The sequence below is a fragment of the Martes martes genome (genome assembly GCF_963455335.1).
Source record: "Martes martes genome assembly, chromosome: 12".
Classification (NCBI taxonomy): Eukaryota; Metazoa; Chordata; class Mammalia; order Carnivora; family Mustelidae; genus Martes; species Martes martes.
This window is the reverse complement of record NC_137900.1, coordinates 70,464,636-70,489,575: the sequence shown is the minus strand read 5'-3', so window position 1 is coordinate 70,489,575 and position 24,940 is coordinate 70,464,636. Positions and strand designations below refer to the sequence as shown.

The following is a 24,940-nucleotide window of genomic DNA, read 5'->3' as shown; positions in this document are numbered from 1 at the left end:
TTTTATAGACTGTGAACCTCGAGAAGGTAAACTAAGGTGACCAAATGCATAGCTGTTGAGCAGCATGCTGGGGTAATGCATTTCTACAGAGCATGTGGCTCTGTTCTTTCCCTCTCACAGTAAGGCCTCTTCCTGCTCCTGTGAGGGCCCCAAGCTGCAAGGAGCTCACTTTCATCAGCCCTGTGGCTTAGCAGGAGTGAGAACTCAGTCTTCTCTTCCAGACCACAACATCCTGTGGCCATGTGTCCATCACGCACCGACGCCTTTGAGCCCCTGCTTGTACAGTGTTGATAGGGCCGAGGGGAGGGGGAGAGAACAGAAACACCCCCAGGCCAAGTACCCTTTACAGTGGAGCCAGGTGCCATAAATTTCTCCAAATGCATGGCCCTTCTCCACACGTGCACATCTGGAATGCCGTATAACCCCTTCCCTCTCCAACCCCCTCTGCAATGATGACTTCCTGGAGCATTTTAATGACTCGCCATTATAAATAATATACTCTACCCTTTCTTGTTAAAAAAAAAAACCAGGAGTTTCTGCAAAACCAGCAAATTACTTCAAATCATAATTTCACCGAAAACACTGAAAAAAAAAAAAGACCCTCAAACCCTGAGGTAGGAAAGGTTCAGGAGATTTATATCTTTCCTTGAACACACAGATTTATAACAGTGGATAATGTACATTCATTTCATCCATATTTATACCTGAATTGATGCGGAGTCTGGTATCCATTACTTTAATCTATGTAACTTGATCATCAGAAATCTGAACCATAATTTTAACACGTATTACAAAGAGTTTCTTTTGGGCTTAAAGGAAAATGACGACAGAGAAGAAAAGCCATTAAGAGCCAGCTGCAGTCACTTACTCGAGCTGCACTTCCTTCTGCGATACGTGTGGGTCCCCCTCCCCATTTCCCATCCCTTAGCTTCCTGGACAGGCATTCACACCCAGGTTGAGGCCCCAGGACTCACTGTGCCCTGACCTAAGGGGAGTAGGGGAGAGAGAGAGGCGATGGGCAGGGCAATTCGGAGGAAATTCATGTAAATAAATCTCTGCTATCATGGCCAACCTAGAGCTCACACGGAGGCAGTGGTAATGGGCCGGCAGTAGCCTCTAGTCACTTAGGAGAAGTGAAAAAATGCAGGGTCTGATCAAAGCTTCCCTCTGACAGACAGTGGAAATTAAACCCAGATACTGGTTCTCAAACAGCATTGCTGGCACTCAGCACATGGTTCCTGTCCAACTTCTGAGCACCAAACATTGGCCCAGCTTAAAATTCCAAATGCCTGCCCTGGACTAAAGCCAAGTAGTAGATTTTTGAAAGACCTGGGCCCCCAGGATTCTACTGGGCATAAGATGAGGAAACAGGACCCTGGAATCTTACTAGGGCAGCTGGGTGTCAGAGAACTTGCTTGGGGACCATTCCGGGGATTTCCTAAAGTCAGGTCAGCACCCCGAGGGCAGATCTTGTCGTCCGCTTTGTTCACTGGTGTGGTCCTTTGTGGAATCAAAGGGCTTCATTGCCAACCACTCCACAGCTACAAACTTTAGTGTGAGTAGATTCTGTACAATAGCAAAGGATGAAAGTGATGAGATTTTGTGAAATTAGGTCATGGTTAAAAGGGAGTAATAAGCAATTAAACCTATTACTTTCCATTCTCCTGCCTTCCAAACTCTCTTTCTTTATTATATATATGTCATAATAATGGCTCGTATTTTAAAAGCACTTCAAGATTCTAAAGCATGATGTCATTCAAATCTCAGAGCAATCCTGTGACAGAATTACAACTACCATTCCCATTTCACAGATGAGGAAGTTGAGAGGCAGTTTCCATAACCTGCCTTGTGCTACGGGCTACTAGCAGGAAGCACTAAGCACTAGACTTTGAGCATTGCCATCTTTTGATTCCTGATCCCAGGCTCGTTCTTATACACCACACCAGCGAGGTGTGTTCCTGGCAAGGGTAAAGGGCAGAATGATTTAGGAGTGGTTAGAGACAGCTGATCTGGCCCCAGTCAAAACCCAGGAAGAGACTGCCAACCCACAAATCACTGGGGCTGCTAAGTGCATTTCTCTAGAGCTTCCTGAGGGTGGTTTTAGATCTGACTATGCCTCAAGGGAACAAATTCCAGCTGTCTGATCTTTGAAGTCAGATAGGACAATAATCTAGCTTCACATTTCACTGGTGTAAACTGATTTTTTAAAAAGGAAACCTACCTCTGAAGAGGGGATTAGTAGAACTTTGCTTTACTGGTATTGTTTCCATTTTTTTTTTTTAACTGTAAGACTGTCTCTCTAATGTATGCACATATGTACATACATACAAACACAAATACATACATATGTATGAATTGTATATATAATTATAAATGAGTCTTTAAAAATTATATCCAAAACAAACAATTACTGTCTTTTAGTAGGAGAAGGCTTCTAACTATAATCTGTCCCCTAGACAACTGGGCTTCTTGAGAGAACCCCAGGAAGTGGGGGAGGGACACCCAGTTTTCCTATACCATGTTGCAGGCACTGTCCGAGGCATGCAGGGAAGGTTCACAATAGCCAGCCCTGCCATATCTAGATTATCACTCCTGTTTGTAAAAAAGGACACTAAGGGGCAGAGAATTTGTGTCTTGGCTGAAGTCCCACATACAGTAAGCAAATGCAAATGTGCTGGGATTTAAGCCCAGGCCAAGAGTGTGTGCCCCCTTCAATCTATCTTCACCATTAACACATTTCCACCAGTTGCATCTGGAAAACAGGAAAGTCTGAATCCTAAATCACCTCAAAAAAGAAAATTATTTTAGCTACGACCCTTAGATAGCCTCTTTAAAAAGTTTTCTCTTTTCATCATAGCCAGGTGTGAGCATTTCTTCCTTCGAGTCTCACATGATTATATTCTTTCAAATTTATGGATTTACAGAAATTAATGGAAAACTTCCCCGCACATTTGATAGGGGCACTAATCCTGTGGATCAGCACCGTGGATACTGCTACTACTCCATCGCCGCTCAACAGATGAACTGACCTCGAGAAAGACCACTGATGTAGCCACGATCAAACTGTGAGCCCAAGCTGACCCACACACGGGTCAGTTTCATGGCCCCAAATCCAGACCACTGTTTGTGGTTTCAAGAACCATTATACTTTCTACTTACTGAAATTGAGAGGACAGAATGTGTTCCATTTCTCTTAATCGTTTTTATGTGAATCCAATGGGACTAATAAAACAGCAAACTTTTTTTCTTTTTTTGAAACAGCAAGTTTTTATTGTACATTTGCTGTGTGCCCAGAACCGAGCTGGGGAATCAGACGACAGAACTCTGAGACACAACCCCTGCCTTCCAGGGATTAACAACATATCTGAGGTGTAACTAAAATCACCTGGGCTACCTGTGCCCAGGCTGGCCTATTGTACTTTTAAATGTCCCTGAAGCCAACTAGGTTCCCTATGTCTCCACATCTCCAGGGGTTTGGCTCAGGGTTGGCTGTTGAGCAGACCAGAGCAGACTAGTTTAAGAAAATTGCCTGAGGGGGCACCTGGGTGGCTAAGTGGGTTAAGCCTCTGCCTTCGGCTCAGGTCATGATCTCAGGGTCCTGGGATCGAGCCCCGCATGGGGCTCTCTGCTCAGCAGGGAGCCTGCTTCCTCCCCCCTCTCTCTCTGTGCCTGCCTCTCTGCCTACTTGTGACCTCTGTCTGTCAAATAAATGAATAAAATCTTAAAAAAAAAAAAAAAAGAAAGAAAGAAAAAAAAGAAAATTGCCTGAGATCACCACAGGCAATCTGAGCCTGACAGCTATTCGGGAAGTGCCAACAAATCCCAAATAGGGGAGAAGACTGTTCCATGTTTTTGTTTTGTTTGAGACAGAGAGAGAGAGAGAATGTGTGCGACCTTGGTGGGAGGAAGAGAGAGAGAGGGAGAGAGAGAATCCCAAGCAGCCTAGCAGGCTCCACAACAAGGGGCTTGATCTCATGACCCTCAGATCATGACATGAACGGAAATCACAAGTCAGATACTTCACCGACTAAGCTACCCAGGTGCCCCTGGTCACATGTATTATTATTATTATTTTTTTAAAGATTTTATTTATTTATTTATTTGAGAGAGAGCATGAGAGGGTAGAAGGTCAGAGGGAGAAAGACTCCCTGTGGAGCTGGGAGCCCAATGTGGGACTCGACCCCAGGACTCCAGGATCGTGACCTGAGCTGAAGGCAGTCGCTTAACCAACTGAGCCACCCAGGCGCCCCACATGTATTATTATTAAAAAACAAACAAACAAAAAAAACCTTTCATAAAATAGTGTTGCTTTTCCCAAGATGTCAGTGATCTGACATAAATTTAAGAATGGCTCCCATATTAGAACATACTTTCAGACTCATGGGCCCAGAAAAACGTAAAATAGGAATATAAACATGTTTTAATGTTACCAGAGAATGATTTTTTTAATCTCTTCAGTAGCTCTCAATTACTTATACCACAAAAACTTTCATTACATGCATTTATGATGTGCTAGATTCTTCATGTATAAACCTCACTTACAAAAAAAATTTAAAAAATAATAAAACCTCACTTAACATTAGCTTTCCATTTTGCAGAAGGGCTGGTTTGTGTATATAATTTATCTATCTATAAATACAAATATATAAATATGTGTACCTGTTCATTTAGTGTGTAGGTGAAAGAAATGATCTCAGCTCAATCTTAAAATGAAAAAAAATGGGATCTGAACACAGTTTTCTTGACTCCAAACACTGGTGGGGATCTATCCACCAGAACACCGCCTCTCCATTTCACTTACACAGTGAAATCACCTGGGAGTTTATAAAATTGACTTTTGGGGTCCCACTCCCAGAGATTCTGAGATGATTAGTCTGGGGTAGGGCCCAAGCACGAGGACTTGTAAAAGCTCCCCAGATGATTCTAATGTACCCCTACGTTGAGAACCACAACTCAAGCCATCACTCCATATGTCCGTTTCTTACTGCTGCTGGGGCAATTCCCACAGATGGCAGTGGTTTAAAACAGGATACGTTCATTATATTGGTTTCTATAGTTCAGAAGTCCCACCTAAGTCATACTGAGCTAAAATCAAGGTGTCAGCAGGGCTGTGTTCCCTTCTGGACACTCAGGAGAATCCGTTTTTGCCCTTTCCTGCTTCTGGAGGCTGTCCACACTCCTTAGCCAGTGGCCCTCTGCCTCCATCTTCAAAGCCAGCAACGCAGGTCAAGTCCTCCTCACACACCATCCCTTGGTGTGTCACTTGGACCTCTTCTGCCTCCCTTCCCCCCTGGAAGGACCCTTGTGATGACACTGGACCCACCCAGGTTATCCACAATAATCCTCCCTATTTTAAAACAGATGATGAACAACCGTCGGCATATCTGACACCTAATTCCTCTTTGCCATGCAAAGTTAACATAATCACAGTTTCTGGGATTATAAAATGGACATCTTTCAGGGCCAAAATTCTGTCTGCTACCACTGACAAGCAATTTTAAATTAAAAAATCAAGGTTTCCGTTTTACCGCAGCTGCTCGTGATGGGGAAAGCCAGCGAGTAGTGCGTTCTCGTACAGAACTCAAGTCATAGCTGCTGGGTATATGAAAACATCTCCCTTCTGTTCCCCTTGCTCTTCTTTCCCACTAGTAAGAAGAGCAGTGAGAGCCTGTCATTCTCTGGGCTTCCCACAGCTGCTGTCACACCACTTGAAAACAGAGCCCAGGTGACCAGCATTCCCAATCCGTCCCGGGACGAGGCAATATGTAAACTGCCATATGCTCCAGCGGGTTCCGCCTGACGCGGAGCAGGTGTGTGGCATCCCGGCCAAGCATGTGGAGGGTGGCGGATTCACAGAGGGGAGGTACCGTTTTCAATTTACCAGAGGAAGACCTGGGAAGTAACAGGGCTGGTTGTGTTTGCCTCTCTTACGCTTCCCAATCATTTCCTAAGATAGAGAGGATGGTTCTGGTTTTCATTCTGAAAAATCCAAGGAAAGGCTTTGAACATGATGCTTGTGCTGATTTAAAAATTATCCTCCGAGTCCTCCAACATTCAGAATCCATCAATTATCAAGATGCAGAAGCCTCCAAATATTTATAATGACAGCACTATCATTATGTTAAGTTATTATGACAAGAAGGGGAGGAGAGCAGTTGAACCTCAGTCAAGGTGTGTGTGTTTTCTGTGCGTCAGTTTCAGATTCCTGTAACAAGTCTGCAATCAATAGCAATTTCTCACAGAGACCACTGCATTTAGGGACCTGAGCATCTTTATTTCTAAATACATTTTGTCCGCAAATGACTTTTTAAATTAAATGTATCACCTCTGATGGTGGGTGAGGGGAGGAGAAGAAAAGCAAAAATTAGATGAATGGTACTTCATGAACAACTGAAGTTAACCGACACTGGCTCCCAAGAATTCATCTTAATCAATGTTACTGCCTCGACTCCCGTAAAAATGAGTGATTGGGACATATAAAATATGCTATTAACTTTTACCAAAAAATAAGCAGTTTAGATCATTTATTTCCATAAAACGGCATGAGGCATCATATGTCAAGCTGGTGCATTTTCTGTGTGACTGACTTTGGAGACCGAGTTGACAATCTAAGTTCGAATTATTTGCACCCTCCTCGGTCTGTTACTGCCGGACATGGGACTTTCCCAGAGGAGTGTCAGAGAGAACGTTATGTAGGCTGACGGGACGCAGCTGAAAAAAGATCCACTGGGCTTTCTAATGCAGATGATGCACAAGGCTGAGAGGAGCCAAAGGGGATCGAAGGCTCCTGATTGGAAGGTTCGAGTGTGTTCCATCTGTTACTCCTCTAGCTTTCCATTAATGCTGCGTAAAGGCAAGCCGAGTCACAGCTGGTGAAAAGGTATCTGCTTGACAGGCCCAAGGCCCGACTCTCCTCTCCCCTGGCAGGGTCAGATGTTCACAGGGACTGTGCAAATGTCCACCTTCAATTTCAGGTCAAAATGCAGTTAAACGCTCTTGAGTGGTCAGGGAATAAACATGACCTTGCTCAATCAGGTGGCCTTGGGTTTACACCCCAGCACTCCCTCTTCCTTGCTCGGGGGTGTCACGAGGACATTTGTTAAACTAAAGATTAGTGTCCTTATCTGAAATAAAATGGAAATTTAATAATATAAATTCCAGTGCTAGAGTGAGATGGCTCTGTGGGACTTGGGTAGGTATTACATTTCTTCTTCCACATCATCTACACTGTGTGTGGATGAAGAAAAGGAAATAGAGGCAGTTGGTTTTATGCTTTTGGTGATTTCAAAAATGGAAAATCCATGCCAAAAAAAAAAAAAAAAAGACCTCATCGAGACCTTTCAAGTGCATTGGGTCTTACTTCCAGCCTATTTTCCTTAATGGTTTAAAGAGCATAGATCTAGAACCAGACTGCCTAGATTGGAATTCCATTGCTACCACTAACTACCTGTGCAATCTTGGACAAGAAATTTAACCTCTCTGTGCTTTATTTTCATGATCCACTACATGGAGATGACAGTCATGACTTCACAGGGTTGGTAGGAGAATCAGATGAATTAATACCTATGTAAAGCACTTACGGTAGTTCTTGCCACTTAGTGTCATTTATTGTTGTTATTTTCAAAACGATTTTAATATTATTATCTCTACCATTCCTCCCCTTGCCTAACTCCACACTTAGACCATTCGCTCATTCCCACTGGGAAGGGGCTGTTTTGGAAAGGCAATAAAAGTCTCTTGTTGGTCTTTGATTTTCAAATGCCTCGCTGTCAGGGAAATAGAAATGACTCAGAACAGAGTCAAAAATATGAATAAGGCTTCCTGCTGCAAGGCTAGAACAGTGTTCTTGAGGTGGAACAGAGAAGATAATGGATGGAGAGGACGGTGTAGTAGACATTAGTGGGTTTCTAGAACAAACCCTGCCACCTGACTTCACTGACATTGTGTGGGCTGAGGACCAATGATGGAAGAAACGAGAGGAAACCCAAACAGCTGTGGAATGCAAGAGCAGAGGAGACCTGTGCTCCCTTTTAGGGCGGAATCCTTGGAAGAAGCAAGACTCTGAAAAAGGAGCAGCTCTGCTATGTATCCAAGCAGACAGGACTAGGAGAATTTCACAAGAAGTCTCCGTACCACAGCCTGGTAGAGACAATGTTTCCTTTGCATCGGACAGGGAGACCAAATTATCAAATAGAAGAAGCCAGAACTGAGGAGAGTTGAGAAGAAAAAGATGGGAGAGAGAGAATGACTCCTAGTGATCTCTGGACTGAAGTTCAACGATCAGATGGCACAACGGATGTTTCAACAGATGTCAGCATGGACAGATGACGCTGAGGACCACATGCCCCCTAATCCCAGACCACAGTGATACAGTAACTCCCCTGAACTTGGATGCACCTCAGGGAGAAAGAGTGGGTAATCCTCTGAAATTAAATTTCCACTTGTTGGATTCTTAAAATAGAACATAAACTGGTTTCAGAAAATTTTTGAAAAAGTTCTTTCTCTTACACTGGAGTTTATGGACCAAGATTCATACCCGTTACATGTAAAAGGATTTAAATACACTAGTTTTAAACTGATGACTGGACGAGCTACCTATTTTTAATTTAAAGTGATTTTCTTAATCTAGACATCTCTGAACCATCCACATGTGGAATTTAGTAATCCCACCCATCGAAACACATTTTTAAAAACTTATTGTGTAATAGTTCAAATATACACGTAAAGAGGGGGCGCCTGAGTGGCTCAGAGGGTTAAAGCCTCTGCCTTCGGCTCAGGTCATGGTCCCAGGGTCCTGGGATCGAGCCCCGAATCGGGCTCTCTCCTTGGTGGGGAGCCTGCTTCCTCCTCTCTCTCTCTGCCTGCCTCTCTGCCTACTTGTGATCTCTCTCTGTCGAATAAATAAACAAAATCTTAAAAAAAAAAAATATATATATATATATATAAAGAGAAATATAATGAATCCCTACATTACCATTTCCCATCTTCAACAAATGTCAAATCAGAGTCATTCTTGTTCTTTCAACTCTCCCACATAACTCTACCCCACAAGCCTCTATATAATTCTGAGCCAAATCTCAGACATCATATTATTTCTTTTGTTCAGTAAGTATCTCCAATAACAAGGTTCCTTTAAAGAACATAATACCATTAATCTAGATATTCATCATAATCCCTTAATTTCATTAAAAATCCAGTGTCTAATATTTCTAATTTTTTCATAAATGCATTTTTACATTTGTTTTTTCAAATCAAGATCTAAACAATTTCCATACATTGCATTTTATGGGTTTCTTGGGTCTTTTTTAAACTTTAGCTTCACCTTTCTCTTTTGTTTTCCTTAGAATTTATTTGTGAAGAAATCAAGCCATTTGTGCTGTTATTCAGCATTTCTCACATTGTGGATCTTGTTGATTGCCAACTCAATGGCAATATTTAACATGTCCCTCTACCACTGTATTTCCTATAAGCTGATAGTTATAGCCAGAAGTTTGACCTGACTTAAGTCGATGCTTTGACACGAAGTACTTGAAAGTATTGAAAAAAAATACTGAAAAAATATTGAAAATATCAAAAAAATATTGAAAGTATTTCATAATTCCAACAGGAGGCACACAGTGTCTGCTTTTTGTGATGTTAGTAGTCACTGATTATAATTACCTAGATACACTATTTTATTAGAGGTTTACAAAATGGTGATTTTCTAATTCTTTCTTCTTTCATTTGCTGGCTGGCATACTTTTCAAAAAATAAACCTGAAGATATTTGGTTATCCTGAGGTTGTATAGGAAAAGCAGGTAGAGGGGCACTTGGGTGGCTCAGTCAGTCGAGCATCTGACTCTTGGTTTCGGGTCAGTTCATGATCTCAAGGTCTTAAGATTGAGCCCCAAGTCAGACTCTGCACTGAGTGTGGAGCCTGCTTAAGATTCTCTCTTTCCTCCTTGGTACACCTGGGTAGCTCTGTCGGTTAAGCATCTGCCTTCAGCTCAGGTCACAATCCCAGGGTTCTGGGATCGAATTCTGCATCATGCTCCTTTCTCAGTGGGAAGTCTGCTTCTCCCTCTGCCTGCTACTCCTCCTGCCTGTGCTCTCTCTGACAAATAAATAAAATCTTTTAAAAAAAAATTCTGGAACACTGAAAAGAAATTTAAAAAAATTGAAAATTCAAAAAAAAAAAAAAAAGATTCTCTGTGTCCCTACCCCTACCCTCATACCCATTCACTTGCTCTCTCTGGCATCATCTCTCCCTCTCAAAAAAAAAAAAAAAAAAAAAAAAAAGTAGTATATTTGATTCTTTCTCTATTTACCAGTTTTCAGAGAAATGAGAATTGGTTCTTTAGCATACTGCAAAGTTTCCAGTACTTTTTTTCCTTTTAAAATATATGTTACATTCGTTTTTTTTCTTCACATTTTTGACGTATGTTAATCCATGAACTTACTGTTCTTATGGATGCTTCATCTTGGTCCAGTGAGAGTCTCTTCACATTAGCTTCTGAGTCCTTTCAGCATGACCTCACTAGTTTCTGGTAGCTTCCTTATTTTCCGAGGTAAGGTGTTTCAAGCTCATCTTGTATATTTCCTATCACAGACCTGGAAGCAGCTATTTTTCCAAACAGCCCTGCTTCCTCCAGTAGAAAAAGATATTTATGTGACATAATTTGGATGCTGGTGGTACTTCGTGCTATTGGATTCATTATTACTTTTAAGTCTTTCCAGTGAACAATGCTCTATGTCATAAATACGTACTGATATTTCCAATTATAAATTATAGGAGTTTAATGGAAATTCTTTGATTTTTTCATTTAAATTAACATATTGTATAATATTAGTTTCAGAGGTAGAGTTCAGTGATTCATCAGTCTTATAGAATACTCAGTGCTCATTATATCCTCCTTAATGTCCATTGCCCACTTACTCCATCCCCCTGCAACCCACAACCCTTCAGCAGCCCTGTTTGTTTCTTATGATTAAGAGTCTCTTATGGTTTTTCTCCTTCTTTGATTTCATCTTGTTTTATTCTTCCCTCCCTTCCCCTATGATCCTCTGTTTTGTTCCTTAAATTCCACATGAGTGAGACATACGAGAATTGTCTTTCTCCGACTGACTTATTTCACTTAGCATAATATCCTCTAGTTCCATCCATGTCATTACAAATGGAAAGATTTCCTTTTTTTTTTTTGATGACTGCATAATATTGCATTGTATATATATATACCACATCTTCTTTATCCATTCATCTGTTGATGGACATCTAGGCTCTTTCCATACTTTGGCTATTATGGACACTGTTGCAATAAACATTGGGGTGCAGGTGTCCCTACAGATCACTAGATTTATATCTTTGGGGTAAATACCTAATAGTGCAATTACTGGATCACATGGTAGCTCTATTTTCAACCTTTTGAGGAACCTCCATACTGTTTTCCAGAGCGGCTGCACCAGCTTGCATTCCCACCAACAATGTAGGAGGGTTCCCCTTTCTCCTCATCCTCGCCAACACCTGTCGTTTCCTGACTTGTTAATTTTAGCCATTCTGACTGGTGTGAGGTGGTATCTCATTGTGGTTTTTATTTGCATGAAATTCTTTCATTTTATATATTTTCCTCCTATACTAAAAATCTTATGTCCTAATGACAATGATTATGTTAAAGATTATTGCTTTATAATATCATATTAACTGTATATATAATACATTATGTGCATAATAGCTTCAGAATAACAGTATCAATATAATGACTCAAAAGGTTACTACACAGAACAGTTTTGGATTTTTTTCTTTTTAAGATTTTATTTATTTATTTATTTATTGACAGAGACAGAGATCACAAGTAGGCAGAGAGGCAGGCAGAGACAGAAGGAAACAGGCTTCCTGCTGAGCAGAGAGCCCGATGCGGGGCTCGATCCCAGGACCCTGGGATCATGACCTGAGCTGAAGGTAGAGGCTTTAACCTACTGAGCCACCCAGGCACCCCTGGATTTTCTTTTTACAGTTTTGGTGCATTCATTCATTAATTCATTCATTTACTGTACATGCCACTAAGGATGTATAGACAAATTGCTCTGTTTTAAGTCACTTGAAAATGCTCCTCTCTATAGGATTATGCCAACAAATTTCTACCAAGTTTTTAAGAAATTTTTTTTGTTTCTAGGGGATTTTTTTCTTTTTTCATCTTTTTCAAATTTATTTTTCTTTATAATTGTGGAAACAAGTTTTTTCAGAGAAATCTAGCTTCTTACCTCACCCTTTTTCTTGTTCACTCTCTATGCTTCACTTTCCAATTTCATCTTTACATGATCAATATGATGACGAAGAACTGATTTAATGCATAGAAAGTGAACAGTCTATATTTTAAATAGTCAGTAAATGGCAGCTATCATCATGGATAAGGGTTATGACTAGTTATTGTCTCTGAATATGTCAAATTTGAACACTCTCCACTATAATCTCTTGAGTGGTAACTTTTGGTCTTGATTGAACACTAATTTTATATATCTAAGTAATCTAAAACTGCTTGTTCAGAAACATTAAGGTTCTACTTTAGTGCAGATGTATTATAGCTTTCCAATGGTGACTTAAATAAAGTGGGCAGGAAAACTCTAAAAGTAAAAAAGTCCAAGCTCTGATGTTAGAAAATCCTGGGGGCATCTGGGTGGCTCAGTGAGTTAAACGTCTGACTCTTGGTTTTGGCTGAAGTCATGATCTCAGGGTCGTGAGATCAAGCCCCCTATCAGGCTCCACCCTCAGGATACAGTCTGCTTGAGATTCTCTCTCTCCCTCTCCCCTCTCCCCCTCTGCATGCATGCATAAATAAATAAATAAATAGACAGATAAATAAATAAATAAAATCTTGAAAGAAAGGAAGAAAGAAAGAAAATCAATCCTGGATTCAAATCTCAGATTTGCTATTCACTAGCTATTTTGCTGGATAAATCTCTTATCCTCTCTGAGCCTTCATTTCCCACATATATAATGGTGGTGATAATATCCATTGTCACTATTGCAAGAATTTAACAATCTGATATATGGAAAGCAAACTACACAGTACCTGGTGTATACTGGTGTTCAAGAAAAGTTCATTCCATTTTCTCTCTTTACGTTATAACCATCCCAGCTATCATTGAAAGCAAATACATCTTTCTTTGATCAGCATTTATACATTTATGCCTGTACCGACTTCATCCATTTTCATGCTAGAGCACACCTCCAAATTTGCTCTTCACCCTTCTCCACTCTGATCTTTGCCTGTGGACACTGACCTATATGGGATGTACCAAAGGGCCCTGATATCTTCTACCTTTCTGTTGAATTTGGTCATGGAAGCTGCAGCAGGATATTTGATAGTTTATCAAGAAATTTATTCTTCTAGCTCCTTTCCTATAGGGGTACTACTCCTTGACTGGTTCTTCTCTACAAGCCCTGCACTGTCCCTTGTTGAGTTCCCTAAACTCAGTCTTTTGTAAATAGTCCTTTTATTAAAATCATGTCAATCACTCAGTTCGAGGGGTGCCATCTGTTTCCTGCCAGGACCCTGATTGATACAATTTCTAACCAAGAAAATACCAATGAGATTGATAGTCTAACGGGCATATTTTTGCCTCAATTCTTTCAGTTATTCTGAAGTCTTAAACGCACATAAATTTAAATTATTGAAAGGCAAAATACCTAGACTTCAGTAAATTATTCCAAATAGCAAGTCACTCAATGAGTTTTGCTGTAACCTCTATGCCCTCAGCTTTTAACCAAGGGTCAATACAGGAAACGGTCATATGCTGTCTCCATTCCTGCATCCTCAAAGTGTACCATTGAAAACAGCATCCATTATTGTGGCCAGTATCTCTGACATGGTGACATGGAAAGAGCACAAGATTTGGAGATAAAAGATACGGGTTGTAACTCTTGGTCTGTAACTTACTAGCCACAAAACCATACATTTTTTTTTTTCTGAGCTTCGATCTACTTTTCTGTAAAATGAGAGGCAAATACTTACAGACTTGTATTAATAAAAAAAGGAGAATGCTTTTTAAAGAGCTCCATAAATATTCATGTATAGTATGAGTATATGAAATTTCTTCAAAAATTTAGCACAAAGGTTTTCTTTACTAAAGAAGCGCTGTGCTATCTTTATTCTGTTGAAAAGAAGTATATGACTCACTGTGATTTAATTTTTTTGCTGTAATTTCCTTACAAGGAATGAACAATTAACTGTAATGTTTCATTATAATGTGCATGTTTTACTAGTATTTGTATACATATTTTTACTTCCCTGTACATGATTTTTATTTATTCGTACTTTGATGATACTATGGTATATGTGTGCTATATCTTAAGGTACATCAAATTATTTTTTTGGAAGAAGATAAGACCTAAACAAACAAACAAGCCAATATAATTTTTCAAAAAAGAACAATTTGGGGGGGCGCCTGGGTGGCTCAGTGGGTTAAAGCCTCTGCCTTCGGCTCAGGTCATGATCCCAGGATCCTGGGATCGAGCCCTGCATCAGGCTCTCTGCTCCGTGGGGAGTCTGCTTTCTCCTCTCTCTCTGCCTGTCTCTTTGCCTACTTGTGATCTCTGTCTGTCAAATAAATAAATAAATAAATCTTTAAAAAAAGAAAAAAAAAAAAGAACGATTTGGGGTGCCTGGGTAGCTCAGTGGGTTAGGCCTCTGCCTTTGGCTCAGGTCATGATCTCAGGGTCCTGGGATCGAGCCCCACATCAGGCTCTCTGCTCAGCGGGGAGCCTGCTTCCCCCTCTCTCTCTGCCTCCCTCTCTGCCTACTTGTGACCTCTCTCTCTCTGTCAAATAATAAAATAAAATCTTAAAAAAAAAAAAAACAATTTGTCTACAAACATACTACCTCTTGGGTGAAAGACTCTCATTCATCTATTTGCAATCTTGCTCTTTAATTCTGCACCCAAACAGTGTTTAGTGATGGTTCCAACCTCCTATGTTCATGATTATCTAAAAATCAGCAAGACTCACATCTGCCTCCCTATAAAAAGATACTAATAGGCACACTATATTGTGTGTAGCAATCCATATACTATGGTTTCTTGACAAAAGGATAGGAGAAAGATAGGAGAAGAAAAGGAAGAAGAAAGGAAGGAAGAGGAGGAGGACATTACCTTCTTCCTAGGAGTTCTGCATCCATTTCAACATTTTCTCAGTGTTCCTTTCCTCATAAGGATAAAGAATCACTCCCATCAGTATAATACCTCTGCCCATCAGTGTTCTTTTATTGGTTCTAGTCCACCATAAGACTTTGTTCTTGAATATTCTGTTCTTATTCTCAGAGAAGGTCGCTCAATTCAGATCCCTCCTAACCAATCACCATTACTTGCAGGAGACCACAGCCTTTCTCCAAGCCAAATCCAGGTCTTATGAGACACCATCCCCTGATTTGTGAATCAACAGGGCAGGAGCCAGAAAATAAGCCTTATCTGTGAAATACTTGAACTATAAAACCATTACCTTATTTAAGGCAAAAGAAAAATTTAGGTAAAGAACAAGTATAAATGTGTCTATTGTAAAAAAGGAAAATACACTTGAGACAGTTGTAAGTCCAAGTGGAGATGTTAGATTTTTAAATACACTCTCCAGGCCAAACAAAGATCTTATTTGTATATGACCAAGTGTGATTTACCAAGGAAGGGGGCTCACTGTCCTATGTGAAACATCCTTTTCAAAGACACCTGCAGTACTATTATGCTATGTAAAGCACCAGGTCATTAAGGGCTCTGTCAATCAAGTGACTGATTCCTCCAGATACGACTAGTGAATAAAGAAGGTGCTTCTCAGTTTCAGACTGAAAGTCACACTCCACCTGCTCCAAGCCCTCGGGTTTTGAGAAAAGGAAAAGTTACCCTAATCTACTTCCATGCTAAAAGAAACATTTGGTTCTTAAAGGCAGACTTTAGGAATTCTTTTGTCCAAGCAGAAGTCGATTCTTCAAGAATATCTGAAAACACTTCTGGATTCCTTTATCTCTTCACCATAGGATAATTTGGGGTAGATAAGTGTGGTAACCTGTACCACATTTAACAACAAACAAACAAAAACTCTTATGTTTCTGAAACTGTAGCCAAATAACCAAATCCTAGAAAATTTCTGGTTATTTGCATCCAGTTTCCTACCCCTGAAGTGTATTGTAAAAATTTTCAATCAGACAACAGAACTGAAAGAATCCTATCATGAACACCTATATACCAATCACCTAGACTACATCATTATTCTTTACTAGACTTGCATTTATTATATACCTTTCTGTTCACACTTCTATGCATACATCATCCTATCTATTTAAGACATTTCAGAGCAAATTGAAGGTACCTATTTCCCTCTAAATACTTCACCATGCATATCATTAACTAGAATTCAATATTTGTTTGATAGTTATTTTCTTTGGATGTAAAATTGCCATATAATTAACTGTACAAATTGTGGAGTTTTTATAATGCACATACCTGTTGTAACCCTGGAGACTATTAAGATACAAAATATTACCATAACCTCAGAAAATTCTCACTTTCTCTTTTCCAGTCTATGCCCTACTCTTATTCTGATTTTTCCCCCAGCTTAAAGTAGATTTTCTGTTCTAGAATATAATATAAATAGAATCATCAGTATGTATCCTTCATATAATACCCCTTTCACTCAGCATAATGTTTTGGAAATTTATCCAAATTGATGCATACACATATCAGTAAGTCCTTCCACTTCATTGTTGAGTATTATGCCATTGGATGAAGATAGTAATTTACTTATTCATTCTCTTATTGCCTGACATCTGGGATCTCTACATTGTGCTATTATGAATAAAACTACTATAAACATTCTTGTACAAGTTTCTCTTAATGTATTTTGGGTAAATAAATAAGGTTGGGATCACGGAGTCTTAACTATAAATCACTGCATTTTTATTTTGTAATTGCCCTAGGATGACAATATTCATTCTTGATTTTTCAGTCTACTGTAGAAAATTGTCAACTGTAAAAATCCATTTAGTCCCCTTGATCCTTTAGGCTATAGTTATCATAAACTTTACATCTATATATGTTATACAATCTGTGAAACAATGTTATGAGCTTTGCTTTAATTATTCATATATTTTGATCACATATATTTTTGTCACAGGATACAAAATAAGCATACAGAAATTGGTTGTATTTCTATTCATTAATAATGAGCTACCAGAAGGATAAATTATGAAAATAATTTACAATTGCATCAAAAAGAATAAAATGCCTAGAACGAAATTTAACCAAATTGGAGAAAAAAACTGTACTCTGAAAACTATAAGGCACTGATGAAAGAAATTGAAGATAACATAAATAGTTATTTTGTGCTTATGAATTGGAAAAATTAATATTGTTAAAATGTCCATGCTACACAAGCAATCTAGAAATTCAAGGTAACCTGCAGAAAATACTAATGGCAGTTTTTCACAGAACTAAAACAAAGAATCCTAAAATTTGTGTGGAATCACAAGAGACTCCAAATAGCCAAAGCAATCTTGAGCAAGAAAAAGCCAGAGGTATCACCGCTTCCTGATTTCATACTATACTACAAAGCTACAGTAATCAATACAGTATGGTACTGGCACAAAACAGACATACAGATCACTGGACTAGCATAGAGAGTCCTGATATAAATTCATGTATATGTGGTCAATTAATCAATGACAAAAGAGGCAAGAACACACAATAGGAAAAACAGTCCTTTCAATAAATGGTGCCAGGAAAAATGGAGAGCTGTATGCAAAAGAACAAAACTGGGCCAATATCTTACCTCATATATAAAAATAAATTCAAATTAAAGACCTGAATATAAGACCTGAAACCATAAATCTCCAAGAAAAAACCCGTATCTTTGATACTGGTCTTAGCAATATTTTTTTGGATAAGTCTCATCAGGCAAGGGCAATAAAAGCTAAAATAAACAAATTGGATTACAACCTAAAGGTTTTGCACAGCAAACTAAATCATTAACAAAACAAAAAGGTGGGGCGCCTGGGTGGCTCAGTGGGCTAAGTTTCTGCCTTTGGCTCAGGTCATGATCCCAGGCTCTCTGCTCAGCAGGGGGCCTGAAAAAAGCAAACAAAAAAAACCCCAAAAGGCAACTTACTGAATGGGAGAAAATATTTGCAAATGATCTATTAGATAAGGGGTTAATATCCAAAATATATAAAGAACTCACACAATTTATGAAAACAAACAACTCAATTAAAAAATGGGCAGAGAGCGCTCTAGCTGCCATCTTGCATCCCTGCATGTGTGCACCTAATCTCAGCTGGTCCGCCAGAGACCCCCTGAGTGCCAACCCTAGTCCCCCTCGCGGTCCCATTTCCGCTCCAACAAGATGAAAGAAACTATCATGAACCAGGAGAAACTCGCCAAACTGCAAGCACAAGTGCGCATTGGTGGGAAAGAAACTGCTCGCCGAAAGAAGAAGGTGGTTCATAGAACAGCTACAGCGGATGACAAAAAAAAACTTCAGTTCTCCTTAAAGAAGTTAGGGGTAAGCAATATCTCTGGTATTGAAGAAGTGAATATGTTCACAAACTAAGGAACAGTGATCCACTTTAACAATCCCAAAGTTCAGGCATCGCTCGCAGCGAACACTTTCACCATTACAGGCCATGCTGAGACAAAGCAGCTGACAGAAATGCTACCCAGTATCTTAAACCAACTTGGTGCAGACAGTCTGACTAGTTTAAGACTGGCTGAAGCTCTGCCCAAACAATCTGTGGCTGGAAAAGCACCACTTGCTACCGGAGAGGAGGAGGATGATGAAGTTCCAGATCTTGCGGAGAATTTTGATGAAGCTTCCAAGAATGAAGCAAACTGAATTGAGTCAAATTCTGAAGAAGATAAAACTTGAAGAAGTTACTGGGAGCTGCTATTTTATATTAGGACTGCTTTTTAAAATTTTGTTCATGGATCTGATAAAATCTAGATCTCTAATATTTTTAAGCCAAGCCCCTTGGACACTGCAGCTCTTTTAAGTTTTTGCTTATACACAATTCATTATTTGCAGCTAATTAAGCTGAAGAAGCCTGGGAATAAAGTTTGAAACAAGATTAATAAAGTTCTTTGCCTAGGGGGAAAAAATGGGCGGAGGACTTGACCAGACATTTTTCCAAAGAAAACATACAAATGGCTAACAGGAATGTGAAAAGATTCTCAACATCACTAATCGTCAGGGATGACAAATCAAAACCATGATGAGCTATCACCTCACACCTGTCAGACTAGCATTACCAAAAAGTCAAAAGATAGTAAGTGTTGGCAAGGATGTAAAGAAAAGGGGACCCTCATGCACTGTTGGTGGGAATGCAAACTGGTGCAGCCACTATGATAAACAGTATGAGGAGTCCTCAAAAAATTAAAAACAAATGTACCATAGCATCCAGCAATTCCATTTTTTCGCATTTATCCAAAGAAAACAAAAACATTACTATGAAGAGCTATGCATCCCTATGTTCATTGCCACATTATTTACAATAGCCAAATATGGACGCAATCTAAGTGTCCATCACTAGAAGAATGAATAAAGAAGATGTGGTATATCTATCTATCTATCTAACTATCTATATATATATCTATACATATATATCTATATATGGAGATATATATATCTATACATATATAGATATGTGTGTGTGTGTGTGTGTGTGTGTGTGTGTGTGTGTGTATATAACGGAATATTACTCAACCATAAAAAAGGAATGAAAGCTTGCCATTTATAACAACATGGATAGACCTAGAGGGTATTACACTAGGTGAAAACCAAAACAAATGCACGAACACTACAAAACAGAAACAAGACTCATGGATATAGGAAACAAACTATTGGTTACAGAGTAGAGAGGGCTTAGGAGGGTGGTCAATACAAATGAAAGGGATTAAGAGTACAAACTCCCAGTTATAAAATAAATAAAGCATGATGTAATATATAGCATAAGCAATATAGTCAATAATATTGTGATAACTTTGTATGGTGACAGATGGTAACTAGCCATATCATGGGGATCATTTTTGTAATGTATAAAAATATTGAATGACAATAATATATACCCCAAACTAATAGAATATTAGATGTCAATTATATAAACAAATATTTATATATATGTACATATATATATGATGAGATTAAGAGAAAAAAATGAAATTTTATATTTACCCCATATTTATCATTCCCAGTAATTTTCACTCCTCTTTGATATTTTAATAGAAAAAGTAATGTACACATCCCTAAAATACTTTCTGGATATTTAGTATCTACTATATGTGACCAATAAAGAAAACATATTTCCATGAGAAATTCCATATGACCCCAAGTAAGATCCTTGTGCTATAGCTGCTTCCAAATATTTGAAAAATTTGGTTCCAATGGGATAATAATAACTTTATCTCCCTGTGATGCCTCATTTCATGTGTCAATTTGGTTAGGCTATAATAGTTATTCAATTAGACACTAACCTAGGTGTGGCTATAAAAATATTTTACAGATGTGGGGCACCTGGGTGGGCAACTGGCTAAGCATCTGACTCTTGACTTTGGCTCAGGTCATAATCTCAGGGTATTGGGATCCAGCTCCATATCAGGCTCTGCCCTCAGCGTGGAGTCTGCTTGCGATTCTCTCTCCCTCTCCCTCCCTCTCCCTCTACCCTTCCCACTCATGCCCTCACTCTCTAAAATAAATATTTAAATCTTTAAAAAATATTTTGATGATGTGGTTAATATCTACAATCAGTTGACTTTAACTAAAGGAGATTATCTCTGATAATCTGGATGGGCTTCATTCAATCAGAGGAAACCATTATGAGCAAAACTGAGGTTTCACTGAAGAAAAAGAAATTCTACCTGTGAACTACAAATTCAGTTCCTGCCCAAGGTTTTCTAGCCTGCCAACCTATCCTAAAAATTTAACAAATTTGTAATTTAACAATTACAAATATATAAAAATATAAATATTTTCATAAATAAATATATATTTGTTATAATTATTAAAGATATTATTTTATTTTATTAAAATGCATATTTTTATATTTATAGATAAATATAAAATATTTATATAAATATATATTTATATTTATATATATTTATAGGTATTTTATATACATATAAACATATATTTATATTTTTAACATTTATTTTATATCATAAATATATATTTATAATATGTATTATAAAAATATATTTTTATATATTATTATTATTAAATATACACATATGTGTGTGTGTGTGTGTATATACACACACACATACAGGAGGGAGCCATTATCTTTGGCTGTAGATACTGAGAAAAGTTTCCAAGAAAGGTTATATTGGGACTTGATGGGTTTTGAAAGTTATAGAGGTGTTCTTCAAGCAAAAGACAGTAGAATGACAATTTATAACTAGGTACTGACATATGTAAGAAGACAAAAGTGTGTGAAAAAACCCTGTGTATTAGGGAAAGGTCACTACAATGTGGCTGAAACATAATGGCAGGATGAAAAGTGGCAAGAAATGAGACTGAATGATAGATTAAAACTTGGTCATAAACTGCCTCAAAGGTCCTGCTAAGGATTTTAAATTTTTTTCCCAGAGTTATTTGTAAACCCTAGAAGACCTTAGAGTAGGGTGATGGCATGACCAGATCTGTGTAAATGGGTAGTAGTTTCACAGGGGCAGAACAAAGGGTAGGGATATCAGCCATGGTCATCACTGTGCCTGGGTTTGTAGTTTTATCTGGACAGTTCTTAACTTTCCCTCTAGATTCAGTTTCAAGCCCTTTTGACCAGTTGGGTCTCCCATTAAAGCTCATCTTCTCCATCTTTTAGAAATGCAGGGCAATAGGTTGAGCCCAGAGAAACCAACAAAACTGGATGAATGTTGTTCAGGTTAGGTTTAAATAGCAAGCAGAGGCAGTCTGAGCCAGGCAGGTCCCAAAGGTAGGTCTGGGGAAGGAATTTCCAGCATTTGGATAGGTCAGGGCATCAGACATAATGATGTTTGTAGCAAGTCACACAAAAGTAACCTCTGATCCTAGAGCAAAGGCTATTCACTTCCGGCCCTCTGCTATGTTTCCTGATCTGTATGGTGAGAACATGGTTCTGGGGAATGTGTCTTCAGTCAGAATTTCTAAATTGCACTTGGCCTTTTATTAAGAAAGGTATAGAGTTACCAGGCCTTCCAGGTTCTTACATTATTCATGCCTCCACAGAGCATCCTAGGTGACTCCAAGGCCGTGGAAATTATGCCTGAGAAGAAAGATACAGGGAAGAACACCTACCCTTTTTATCAAAAATTATTACATAGCCCAAATAAGAGTTAGTGTGAAGTGGTAAAACAAGAACAGTTTGGAAGTGAGATAGCACAGGAAGAAATTAAATGGACTTCCACAGGAAGCATCCAAGTTTCAATATTATTGCCAATGAGAGGAATGAAGAAGGTATCAAATTTTATCCTGAGTTCCAATGAGGCATTATTCTTCCTACTGAAAACATCATAACCCCTCCAAGACAGACAACGTACAGTTGCTTAACGAGTGAAGAACAGACATTAGAACACATACATTGTAGGTAACATGAAAGCATAGAAATCAACTGATAAGGTTTGTACTCAAAGTGAGCATTGAATGAAGGCTTAAGCAAAGTTTGATGAAGAGGTGGACATTTCACAGTTGAATGGCAAAGGAGAAGAACAGCGAAGGGCAGATGGAAGATAAAGTAAAGAAAGCTGACCATGTTAGCAGAAGACTCAGTGCTCACAGATGAAGCCTCCTGTCTCTGTGCTAGTGGGAGGCTTCATCTGGCCCACAGCCCAGTCTCTGACCTTGAAGGGTTGGTTATTCCTGCACCAGTCATTAGAATAGGCTGCTAAAACGCCAGCACTGCCAGACCTCAAAGGCTACTACTTTGCGCCAATGTTCTCTGGGACTCTGCAGCACTTTTTACCAGCCTCTCTTCAGTGGTTGTTGTCCAAAAACATAAAGCCCCATAGTCATTTCTGTTTATTCATATTTGCATCTCCTTACTGCTCCAGTTTTCTTAGTCCTGGTCCCAATCTTATCGTTCCTTTGTCTTTCAAACATCCCCAGTAAGACCTCTGGAACCCTTCATTATAAACAAATTCATTCATTAACCTTATCATATATTAATCTTTCTACTTCTCCACCCTGGACATACGATTTTCCTATCAGCCCTCCCAAATGAAAGCTGTTCATTCTGTCACATTTTATCTTGTTTAATGTCAGGAGGTAGGTCTGATGCTTTCTTTGTTTCTCATTGTTCATTACAGACTTTTGTTCATCCACATTCTTTTAAAAACTCCTGTCCCTACATTCTCTATCCTCACCCATCACTATCTCCCATTGGCTTCATGGTCCCTTCCCTTCATTGAATGTGGATTCTAGAACTATATCAACCTCTATACCGCAAGAGTGGCTTTAATTTCTGTACTGATGAGCCATCTAACATCTAACACCATGAGCCATTGTGGCTTTCATCTCTACTCTATTCCACTCCAACCCAGTCATTCACTCTTGTGGCCACTCCTTAGAGCTTACCATCACTTGGAATATTTCCTCCTTTGAAATACTAAGCTCCAGTACCTCATATAAACCACCTTCCAGATCCCTCAATATCATATTCCCATCTTAAATGTCCTTCAACATACTTGGTGCTTAAAAGTTTTCATTTCTTCTCATTCTATCAGCTGCATTCTACCCTCACATCTTTTTCTTCCAACCATGGTCCCATAATGGACCATGGAACTATTTGCTCATTAGTACTCATAGTTACCCCCATTATTTCCACTTTATCTAACATAAACCTAACTTTAATTTAGCATAATTTTTCATTTCCCCCCACTTCTATACTGGAATTGTTTAGAGCTTCTAGAAAAAGCAAGCAACCATGAAGACTGATGACTCTATAATAAACTCATGCTATCTAAATTGAACCAAGTATGGCTCATGGGTCTCTTTATCAGCTCTTGGTTATCTCCCCTTCCTGTCTCTAGGATGCTCTTTCAAACCTTTACTGGTCTCAAGTGCCCTACCCAGTGCCCACCATCTTCATTCTCGCAATGATCTTGTGCCTTTTAAGAGCTCTAGAAAACTGAGTCTTTTCAATTCCTCTACCTACCTTACCCAAATTCACACCAACTTCTCTCCTGCAGTGTAAGAGACAGCTGTCCTTCCTCTTGACTACAGCCAATCCCTCATCTGAGTTCTGAGTACATACCCCCTCTACCTCTGCTTGCACTTGAATTTTTCAGTCATCCTACTTCCCTCCTGAATTCCTGAATTCCTCATCCAAGGCCAATAAATATTTCCAAGTTTTTCTCATCTTAAAAAAATGAGAATAGCTCTTCAATCTTACATATCCTTCTAGTGACTCTCCAATCTGTCTCTTTCTCTTCTAAATCCAAACCTCTGAAACCCCTCTAAAGAGCAGTCTATACTCACTACTACACTCTCTGATATCTTTGAATTGTCAAACGCTTTGAATGTTTTTCAGTAATTCCAGAATGTGTGTGTGTCTCCTACCCACACTTCTTCACAAAGCTACAAATTAATACCCAGCCTTCTATTGGAAATCTCCTTCAGCATGTTCCACAAGCACCATAATGTCAACAGGTGTGAAACTGAGCTTATCAATTCTCTGTTTGAACCAGATCTTTCTGCAGTTTTGCCCATCTCAGATGTTGGCATTGCCATTCATCCAATCACTGAAAACTAAAACCTAGGAGGCATTTTGATTAATCTAAAATCAAGACATGCCAACTTTATATCACCAATATTTCTAAGATATTTCTTTCTTTTCCATTTCTAATGGCTAGTTGAGTTTGTATCCTCATTATCTTTCACCTATTACACTCAGACAGTCCATCTGTGGTCTCCTTGTATCCAATCTTGCCTGCCAATCTCCATACTGCAGAATGACCTTCCTGA

At 39.0% G+C, this 24,940-nt stretch overlaps 1 pseudogene across 1 annotated transcript; it reads left to right on the top strand.

Moving 5' to 3' along the window:
- Nucleotides 1-18,355: 18,355 nt before the first annotated feature.
- LOC308353635 (transcription factor BTF3-like) lies at nt 18,356-18,844 on the top strand (annotated as a pseudogene). The gene has a single exon. The product of its transcript is annotated as a transcription factor BTF3-like (transcript).
- Nucleotides 18,845-24,940: the final 6,096 nt, after the last annotated feature.